This window comes from Nerophis ophidion, linkage group LG12, assembly GCF_033978795.1.
Source record: "Nerophis ophidion isolate RoL-2023_Sa linkage group LG12, RoL_Noph_v1.0, whole genome shotgun sequence".
Classification (NCBI taxonomy): Eukaryota; Metazoa; Chordata; class Actinopteri; order Syngnathiformes; family Syngnathidae; genus Nerophis; species Nerophis ophidion.
In genome coordinates, this window is record NC_084622.1 from 61,025,578 (window position 1) to 61,036,038 (window position 10,461).

The following is a 10,461-nucleotide window of genomic DNA, read 5'->3' on the forward strand; positions in this document are numbered from 1 at the left end:
TGACATTATCATTAGACATTTATAAAAATAATAAAAAAGTGGCTTACACTTGCATGGCATCTCATAAGCTTGACAACACAGTGTCCAATGTTTTCACAAAGATAAAATAAGTCTTATTTTTGGTTCGTTTAATAATTCAAACTAATTTACATTATTGCAATCAGTTGATAAAACATTGTCCTTTACAATTATAAAAGCTTTTTTTTTTTTTTTTAATCTACTACTCTGCTAGCATGTGAGCAGACTGGGGTAGATCCTGCTGAAATCTATGTATTGAATGAATACACAATCCTTTTGAAATCGGAAAAATATGTTTTTTAATCGAGAATCGCGTTGAATAGAAAAAAAAAATCGATATATTATCAAATCTCGACCCCATGAATCAATATTGAATCGAATTGTGGGACACCCAAAGATTCGCAGCCCTAATATATATATATATATATATATATATATATATATATATATATATATATATATATATATATATATATATATATATATATACACATATATATATATACATACATATACACATACATATATATATATATATATATACACACACATATACATACATACATATATATATATATATATATATATATATACACACACATATACATACATACATATATATATATATATATATATATATATATATATATATATATATATATATATATATATACACATATACATACATATATATACATATATATATATATATATATATATATATATATATATATATATACATACATACACACACACACACATTTGTGCATGTAAACATACGTGTGGGTGTAGGAGACGGTGACGTTGGGATTAGGATGGAATGGGGGGACCTTCAGAAATGTTTATGGGGATTTTGCTGCTACATCCCTTAAATTGCAGAGTAAATCATTGAAACTTCACAAGTTAAGATATATTAGGCTATGTGATTTAATTTTTTTTTATTCAAGATTTGTATTTATTGGCTTTACTGTACTGAAAATGAACCAAACCGTGATCCTGAGATATGCATCGAACCGTGAGGATACCGTATAATTATACACCTTTAACACATTATGAATGTGTATTTGACACAGATTGCAGTTGACAGGAGGACCCAATAGAAGGCCGCAGTGTTGATGTCAGTGTGTGGGCAAGATGAAGAAAGTGACGCTAGTGCAAAACCTGCAGAAGATGTTGGGACAAACATCCATAATGAGGCTTAAAATGTGAGTAAGTGAAAAAAATATGTTTTCGTCAGTTTAATTTTATATCTGCTTATGGTGAAGAGGAAGGCAGTACATTGCCACCCTTTGTGTCTGAAATGTAGGACGGGGGGTGGGAGGTTGGTTTTCTTTACACTTTTATTTGTGTATTGTTTCTCAGTACCTGTATTGTGATTTCCCTATAAAATGAATAAATAAATATTTATTAAAAAAAAAAAAAGTAAAATTTATGATTGTTTTTAATTGTACATGACCTGTTCAATCTTGAAATCACCCCAGTAGCCAACGGTAGAGTCCATAGGGTCAGATAAACGACTAAAAGATAAATCTCCCACCCCTGGACACTGTTAGGATCTCCTTGACTGACTGCAAGCGATAGTATTGAAATCAACACTGCATCAGCAGCAGATGGAAATGAATATAATTAATGGCATAATCACCGCACACAGATGTTACCATGTTTAACTACTGCAGCACCACAGTCAGTGTTATGCTCACACATATGTGCACTAGCAACAAGGCATGCAGTAAGTGTGCCTGACTGCATTAACACCGGTGACCCTTGCTGATGTGCAATTAATCTGATATGTTGTGGAAAAATACAGTAGATCATGTACACTTAAGGGTTGTGACTTTCACATGTGAAAATGTTGCATGATGTTTAAAAAAAAATGCAAGGTATTTATGAAATATATTTTTAACATTCAGTTTTTTAGTTGTTCAACGAACATTGGAGGCATTTGTAATTCTGCTCCCTTGTTTTTAATGTATTTGCACAGAACTTGCAGGCAGTTGTCAATTCATCCTAATGGACTCTGATGGAGCAAGTGGACCTTTGAGAAATGTATGTAAAAATTCAGAAAGTAAACAGAAGACCTTAAATCCACATTATGAACCGTGTTATAGGTTTATAAGCTTGGGGTAAAATGAAAAGCGCATATATCCAAATTGTATTAATGTCAGGCTTGATACTGATGGTCTGGTTATGTTTATTTCCTGTCAGCGCTCTTATTTTGGTTACATTTCCTGCATGTCTCCCTGAGTGCTCGTTTCCCTCACCCAGGGTTTCCCACACATTCATTTATTTGTGGCGGCCCGCCACGAAAGAATTACGGCCGCCACAAAAAAAAAAATAAAAAAAAATTTTGGGGCTTTTGACTCGCTCGACTGCTCATAAAAGCAATGGGACGCTGTCTGTGAATGGAGCTTGCAGTCACATATCATGTAAATATGTAAATATTATATAAATATGTATATAAATATGTACATAAAGTGTTGTAATTATATTCCAACTTCGCGCTCTTCTTGGTCATCGCCGCCGCTGCATTATCACATAATTTATTCAGAAAGTATAAATAACGACGAATAAAGAGACCACAACATGTAAGTGTAAAAAAAACCAACAACATTATGATTTGTACATTTTCAGAATGTGCTTGTTCTATTTTTAAACAAGAAAAAAAACAATATGAAGTTGTCTTTCTTTTTAAGTTATCATGCTGTGATTTCACCATTGGGAATTGCAGAGTAGATTTTCTCCACGTGGCCCCCCCATCTAAAAATGAGTTTGACACCACTGTCATAAACTGATTAGTAAGTATATAAGTGAAGTGAATTATATTTATATAGCGCTTTTACATAGTGAAACCCAAGTTACATTTAAACCAATGTGGGTGGCACTGGGAGCAGGTGGGTAAAGTGTCTTGCCCAAGGAAACAACAGCAGTGACGAGGAGGACGAAAGGGGGGATTGAACCTGGAACCCTCAAGTTGCTGGCACAGCCACTCTACTCATAGACATCTTATAAGCAGCATTGGCTGCTGTGACGCGAGAAATTCGGCCGCCATCTTGAAGTGGTGATGAGGAGCCTGTGAGCAGCCTAAAGTGACAGTTGACAGGTAGAAAACAAAGATGCTAAAGTGACAGTTGACAGGTAGAAAACAAAGATGCTAAAGTGACAGGTAGAAAACAAAGACCTGCTAAAGTGACAGTTGACAGGTAGAAAACAAAGACCTGCTAAAGTGACAGTTGACAGGTAGAAAACAAAGATGCTAAAGTGACAGGTAGAAAACAAAGACCTGCTAAAGTGACAGTTGACAGGTAGAAAACAAAGACCTGCTAAAGTGACAGTTGACAGGTAGAAAACAAAGACCTGCTAAAGTGACAGTTGACAGGTAGAAAACAAAGATGCTAAAGTGACAGTTGACAGGTAGAAAACAAAGATGCTAAAGTGACAGTTGACAGGTAGAAAACAAAGATGCTAAAGTGACAGTTGACAGGTAGAAAACAAAGATGCTAAAGTGACAGGTGACAGGTAGAAAACAAAGATGCTAAAGTGACAGGTGACAGGTAGAAAACAAAGATGCTAAAGTGACAGGTGACAGGTAGAAAACAAAGATGCTAAAGTGACAGGTGACAGGTAGAAAACAAAGATGCTAAAGTGACAGGTGACAGGTAGAAAACAAAGATGCTAAAGTGACAGGTGACAGGTAGAAAACAAAGATGCTAAAGTGACAGGTGACAGGTAGAAAACAAAGATGCTAAAGTGACAGTTGACAGGTAGAAAACAAAGATGCTAAAGTGACAGTTGACAGGTAGAAAACAAAGATGCTAAAGTGACAGTTGACAGGTAGAAAACAAAGATGCTAAAGTGACAGTTGACAGGTAGAAAACAAAGATGCTAAAGTGACAGTTGACAGGTAGAAAACAAAGATGCTAAAGTGACAGTTGACAGGTAGAAAACAAAGATGCTAAAGTGACAGTTGACAGGTAGAAAACAAAGATGCTAAAGTGACAGTTGACAGGTAGAAAACAAAGATGCTAAAGTGACAGTTGACAGGTAGAAAACAAAGATGCTAAAGTGACAGTTGACAGGTAGAAAAAGATGCTAAAGTGACAGTTGACAGGTAGAAAAAGATGCTAAAGTGACAGTTGACAGGTAGAAAAAGATGCTAAAGTGACAGTTGACAGGTAGAAAAAGATGCTAAAGTGACAGTTGACAGGTAGAAAAAGATGCTAAAGTGACAGTTGACAGGTAGAAAAAGATGCTAAAGTGACAGTTGACAGGTAGAAAAAGATGCTAAAGTGACAGTTGACAGGTAGAAAAAGATGCTAAAGTGACAGTTGACAGGTAGAAAAAGATGCTAAAGTGACAGTTGACAGGTAGAAAACAAAGATGTTAAACTGACAGTTGACAGGTAGAAAACAAAGATGCTAAACTGACAGTTGACAGGTAGAAAACAAAGATGCTAAACTGACAGTTGACAGGTAGAAAACAAAGATGCTAAACTGACAGTTGACAGGTAGAAAACAAAGATGCTAAAGTGACAGTTGACAGGTAGAAAACAAAGATGCTAAAGTGACAGTTGACAGGTAGAAAACAAAGATGCTAAAGTGACAGTTGACAGGTAGAAAACAAAAATGCTAAAGTGACAGTTGACAGGTAGAAAACAAAGACCTACTAAAGTGACAGTTGACAGGTAGAAAACAAAGACCTACTAAAGTGACAGTTGACAGGTAGAAAACAAAGATGCTAAAGTGACAGTTGACAGGTAGAAAACAAAGATGCTAAAGTGACAGTTGACAGGTAGAAAACAAAGATGCTAAAGTGACAGTTGACAGGTAGAAAACAAAGATGCTAAAGTGACAGTTGACAGGTAGAAAACAAAGATGCTAAAGTGACAGTTGACAGGTAGAAAACAAAGATGCTAAAGTGACAGTTGACAGGTAGAAAACAAAGACCTACTAAAGTGACAGTTGACAGGTAGAAAACAAAGATGCTAAAGTGACAGTTGACAGGTAGAAAACAAAGATGCTAAAGTGACAGTTGACAGGTAGAAAACAAAGATGCTAAAGTGACAGTTGACAGGTAGAAAACAAAGATGCTAAAGTGACAGTTGACAGGTAGAAAACAAAGATGCTAAAGTGACAGTTGACAGGTAGAAAACAAAGATGCTAAAGTGACAGTTGACAGGTAGAAAAAGATGCTAAAGTGACAGTTGACAGGTAGAAAAAGATGCTAAAGTGACAGTTGACAGGTAGAAAAAGATGCTAAAGTGACAGTTGACAGGTAGAAAAAGATGCTAAAGTGACAGTTGACAGGTAGAAAAAGATGCTAAAGTGACAGTTGACAGGTAGAAAAAGATGCTAAAGTGACAGTTGACAGGTAGAAAAAGATGCTAAAGTGACAGTTGACAGGTAGAAAAAGATGTTAAACTGACAGTTGACAGGTAGAAAAAGATGTTAAACTGACAGTTGACAGGTAGAAAAAGATGTTAAACTGACAGTTGACAGGTAGAAAACAAAGACCTACTAAAGTGACAGTTGACAGGTAGAAAACAAAGATGCTAAAGTGACAGTTGACAGGTAGAAAACAAAGATGCTAAAGTGACAGTTGACAGGTAGAAAACAAAGATGCTAAAGTGACAGTTGACAGGTAGAAAACAAAGATGCTAAAGTGACAGTTGACAGGTAGAAAACAAAGACCTACTAAAGTGACAGTTGACAGGTAGAAAACAAAGATGCTAAAGTGACAGTTGACAGGTAGAAAACAAAGATGCTAAAGTGACAGTTGACAGGTAGAAAACAAAGATGCTAAAGTGACAGTTGACAGGTAGAAAACAAAGATGCTAAAGTGACAGTTGACAGGTAGAAAACAAAGATGCTAAAGTGACAGTTGACAGGTAGAAAACAAAGATGCTAAAGTGACAGTTGACAGGTAGTAAACAAACATGCTAAACTGACAGTTGACAGGTAGTAAACAAACATGCTAAACTGACAGTTGACAGGTAGAAAACAAAGATGGTGTTCAGTGTTTTCCTACTCAAATGAGCAGATTGTTGAAAATAGGAATCGGGGGATTACTTTTCACAAGTGAGATTTAACATTGGTTGTGTTGTCATACTTGAATAACAAAGTTGAAATAAATGATGAAGATTGTAAAAGCCAACAGGGGTAAAAGTTAGGACCACAGTCTCAGTTGTGTAGGGGGTAATATATGTTAGCTAACTAAACAATCAGATGGACAGTAGCATTAGAGTATTATACAAGTGTAAATTTAGTCTAGCTTTCCAACCATGAATTGATTAACGTGGACCCCGACTTAAAAAAGTTTAAAAACTTATTGGGGTGTTACCATTTAGTGGTCAATTGTACGGAATATGTACTGTACTGTGCAATCTACTAACATTTTCAATCAATCAAAAAAAAACAATTTTTATGTAGGATATATGCATGTATATATAACCTAATCATATTGTTTCTTCAATTTAAAAAGAGCTGACCGTTTTTTCCCCCTTCTCTGGGATTATAGTCCCAGTTTTAATCTTGGACGTCTGGTCACTTATAGCAGTGGTTCTCAACCTTTTTTCAGTGATGTACCCCCTGTGGACATGTTTTTAATTCAAGTACCCCCTAATCACAGCAAAGCATTTTTGGTTGAAAAAAAGAGATAAGAAGTAAAATACAGCACTATGTCATCACTTTCTGAATTGTTAAATTTTACAACAGTGCAAAATATTTCTCATTTGTAGTGGTCTTTCTTCAACTATTTGGAAAAAATATATAAAAATAACTAAAAACTTGTTGATAAATAAACAAGTAATTCAATGATAAATGCAGATTTCTCCACATAGAAGTAATCATCAACTTAAAGAGCCCTCTTTGGGGATTGTAATAGAGATCCATCTGGATTCATCAATTTACTTCTAAACATTTCTTCACAAAAACAGAAATCTTTAACATCAATATTTATGGAACATGTCTACAAAAAATCTAGCTGTCAACACTGAATATTGCATTGTTGTATTTCTTTTCACACTTTATGAACGTACATTCATATTTTGTTGAAGTATTATTCGATAAATATATGAAGAGTTCATATGCAAAAGCAGATAAATCCATTTTGACCGATTCTGTATATTAACGATTTTCTGCCTGCTGGTGTTGCCGGTACATGTACAAGCATACAATGGTTTATTTAATATCAACATAAGCAAGTCATGAAAGCCTAAACTTTTAAGAAATGCTGATGTAATGAATGGCTTTCAAATAAGAGTGTTTGATGTGGTTTTACGTCAAAAGCAGATATATCCAAATTATGATATGTTGCAAAAACAGATATCTCCAAAATCGTTTTCTTTGCGGTCGTTATTTCGCATAATATTCAAGATAAAGATAGAGAGAAAAACAGAACGTGAAATTTATCGAAAGCCACATTTCAACGTAACAACTGTTCACATTTCTTTACTTCATTATTTAACAGTTTCGATCCCTTGGTACGTATAAATCTAGCTGTCCCTGCGAACATTGTTTTTTCGTACTTGCTAACCGGACATGCTTTTTTGGAACTGTGACCTCGCATATTTACCTCGTGCTTTTCAGCACCAAATGAAAAAACAAAAAAAACAGTGTTGCAATAAAGACAATGTTTTATTAATGAAACAAGCACACATGCTCAACCTGGTTTGCCTCTCAAAAACACTCCTGTGCAGACAACAGCTCACTCATCATCGCTATCGACATTAGCTCCATGCTCGACAACATCGTTTAACGCAGCGGTGTAAAACTCACGGACACGCGTGCTAGCGCCAACATCAAATAATAACTTCAACACGTCAGTTTTTTTCGCTGGCTTAACATTGTTCACAGGAGAAGCTTCCAAGTGATTCATGCGTGGATAACAACACTGAGTGACTCCGTGCGCGCCGCCATTTTGTTTGTCACGTGATCCCGTACTGCAGCGCTGGTTGGGCAAACGGATATATCGGCTTTTGTGGTAAATGATCCATGGCGCTTATCGGCCTTTGCAATAAATCGCTGAACTAAATGACGTTAAAAGCGACATTTGTCCGCATTTGCAAACAAATTGATTTTGGTATACCACAATAGAAGTGGCGGACTATATATTACCGAGGCTGGGCTAAACTTTATCAAAATGGCGTTTATCGGTTTTTGCGTATGAACTCTTCATATTTATAAAGGATTTTTGAATTGTTGCTATTTTTAGAATATTTAAAAAAAATGTCACGTACCCCTTGGCATACCTTCAAGTACCCCCATTTGAGAACCACTGACTTATAGCATATAAGAATATTGTATTACTGCTAGCTTCTGTAGCCGAGGATCGGACCGCCAAGTGCCCTGCCTTCGGCTGTCGCCCAGCTCACAATGCACCCGACCTCTATGGCCCCTCCTATGAGTGGTGAGCCCATTGGAGGGATGACCCACGTTGCCTCTTCGGGCTGTGCCCGGCCGGGCCCCATGGGGACAGGCCCGACCACCAGGCGCTCGCCATCGTGCCCCAACTCCGGGCCTGGCTCCAGAGCGGGGCCCCGGTGACCCACGTCCGGGCGAGGGAAATCTGGGTTCATTTCGTTGTAATTCCATAGAAGTCTTTGAGCTGCTCTTTGTCTGATCACTCACCTAGGACCTGTTTGTCTTGGGAGACCCTACCAGGGGGCATGAAAACCCCCAGACAACATAGCTCCTAGGATCATTGGGACACGCAAACTCCTCTACCACGGTAAGGTGGCAGCTCAGAGAGGAAAAGGGTGGAGTGCCATCTCCGGGTTGGGGAGGAGACCCTGCCCCAAGTGGAGGAGTTCAAGTACCTAGGAGTTTTGTTCACGAGTGGGGGAAGAGTGGATCGTGAGATCGACAGGCGGATCGGTGCGGCGTCTTCAGTAATGCGGACGTTGTATCGATCCGTTGTGGTGAAGAAGGAGCTGAGCCGGAAGGCAAAGCTCTCAATTTACCGGTCGATCTACGTTCCCATCCTCACCTATGGTCATGAGCTTTGGGTCATGACCGAAAGGATAAGATCACGGGTACAAGCGGCCCAAATGAGTTTCCTCCGCCGGGTGGCGGGGCTCTCCCTTAGAGATAGGGTGAGAAGCTCTGCCATCCGGGAGGAGCTCAAAGTAAAGCCGCTGCTCCTCCACATCGAGAGGAGCCAGATGAGGTGGTTCGGGCATCTGGTCAGGATGCCACCCGAACGCCTCCCTAGGGATGTGTTTAGGGCACGTTCAGCTGGTAGGAGGCCACGGGGAAGACCCAGGACACGTTGGAAAGACTATGTCTCCCGGCTGGCCTGGGAACGCCTCGGGATCCCCCGGGAAGAGCTAGACGAAGTGGCTGGAGATAGGGAAGTCTGGGCTTCCCTGCTTAGGCTGCTGCTCCCGCGACCCGACCTCGGATAAGCGGAAGATGATGGATGGATGGATGGTATTACTGCTAAGCAAACTATGAATAATGAAACATGTGTCCTTTATCATAGCTACACGTATGACAAAAAAATATGTGAAAATGAGTGGTATTCAGTGGGATAAGATGAATGAAATGCGCTGACAGTTGATTGCTCCTGACTAATGAATTGCACTGAGTGGAGCGGATCACCACTCCAAGATGGCGGCCCCGCGTCTCATTAGCACTCCATGCTGTGTACCCTTGCAACATGTCTACGACTCTACCGAGCGAGCCATGTCTCGTTGAAAGTCTACACATGAATAAGATAGACACGTGGAATGGTTGCAAATAACGCAGGATAAGAGATATGATATTCTGTTACTGAGAAGGAGAGAAGCAAACATAGCATCGGAGTGAGCTAGCGCGCAAAGCAGCTACATGCTAAGTAGCAACAAGCTAAAACAGAAAGCTATTGTCTCAGAGAACTGTTTGTACATTTACACTCATAAAACACACGCAGTACTTACAATGTTTCCATGGCACTTGGGGGAGGAAACAGGAAACAGAAGCGCTGAAAGACGTAAACATGTCAGGTGAGTAAAGTAGTCAGCGTCTGACTGCCGCGCGGCGACGACCGGAAACTAGGGGAGGGAGAAACTCGCCTTCAAAATAAAGGTCGCTTCTCGTTACCTCATTGATTGATTGATTGAAACTTTTATTTGTAGATTGCACCTTACAGTACTTATTCCCTACAAATGACCACTAAATGGCAACACCCCAATAAGTTTAACTTGTTTAAGTCGGGGTCCACGTTATTCAATTCATGATACGGTTATGTCATACTATGTATAAAGTTTTTCATAGAACAACTTTGACTTTTTACCTGCTGTTTGTTTTAATATGTCACAAAATAATAATCTATTTAAATATATTACAGTGCAATTAGCAAGAATAATGATGGGTTTCCTGTGTTCTATGTTTATTTTCCGGAAAATCAATCAATCAATCAATGATTATTTATATAGCCCTAAATCACTACTGTCTCAAAGGGCTGCAC

The 10,461-nt window shown here is 38.4% G+C and overlaps 1 protein-coding gene across 4 annotated transcripts in view; it reads right to left on the reverse strand.

Annotated features, from left to right (window-relative positions):
- The window catches only part of LOC133563648 (caprin-1-like), a 99,763-nt gene extending 89,704 nt beyond the window's left edge, over nucleotides 1–10,059 (reverse strand). For 2 of the 4 annotated variants that reach the window (XM_061917908.1, XM_061917909.1), the window contains exon 1: nucleotides 9,932–10,059. The gene's annotated coding sequence lies outside the window, so the exon portion shown is untranslated. The remainder of the gene's footprint in view (nucleotides 1–9,931) is intronic. The other 2 variants (XM_061917906.1, XM_061917907.1) reach the window with 2 other exon arrangements.
- Between the last annotated feature and the right edge of the window lie 402 nt (nucleotides 10,060–10,461).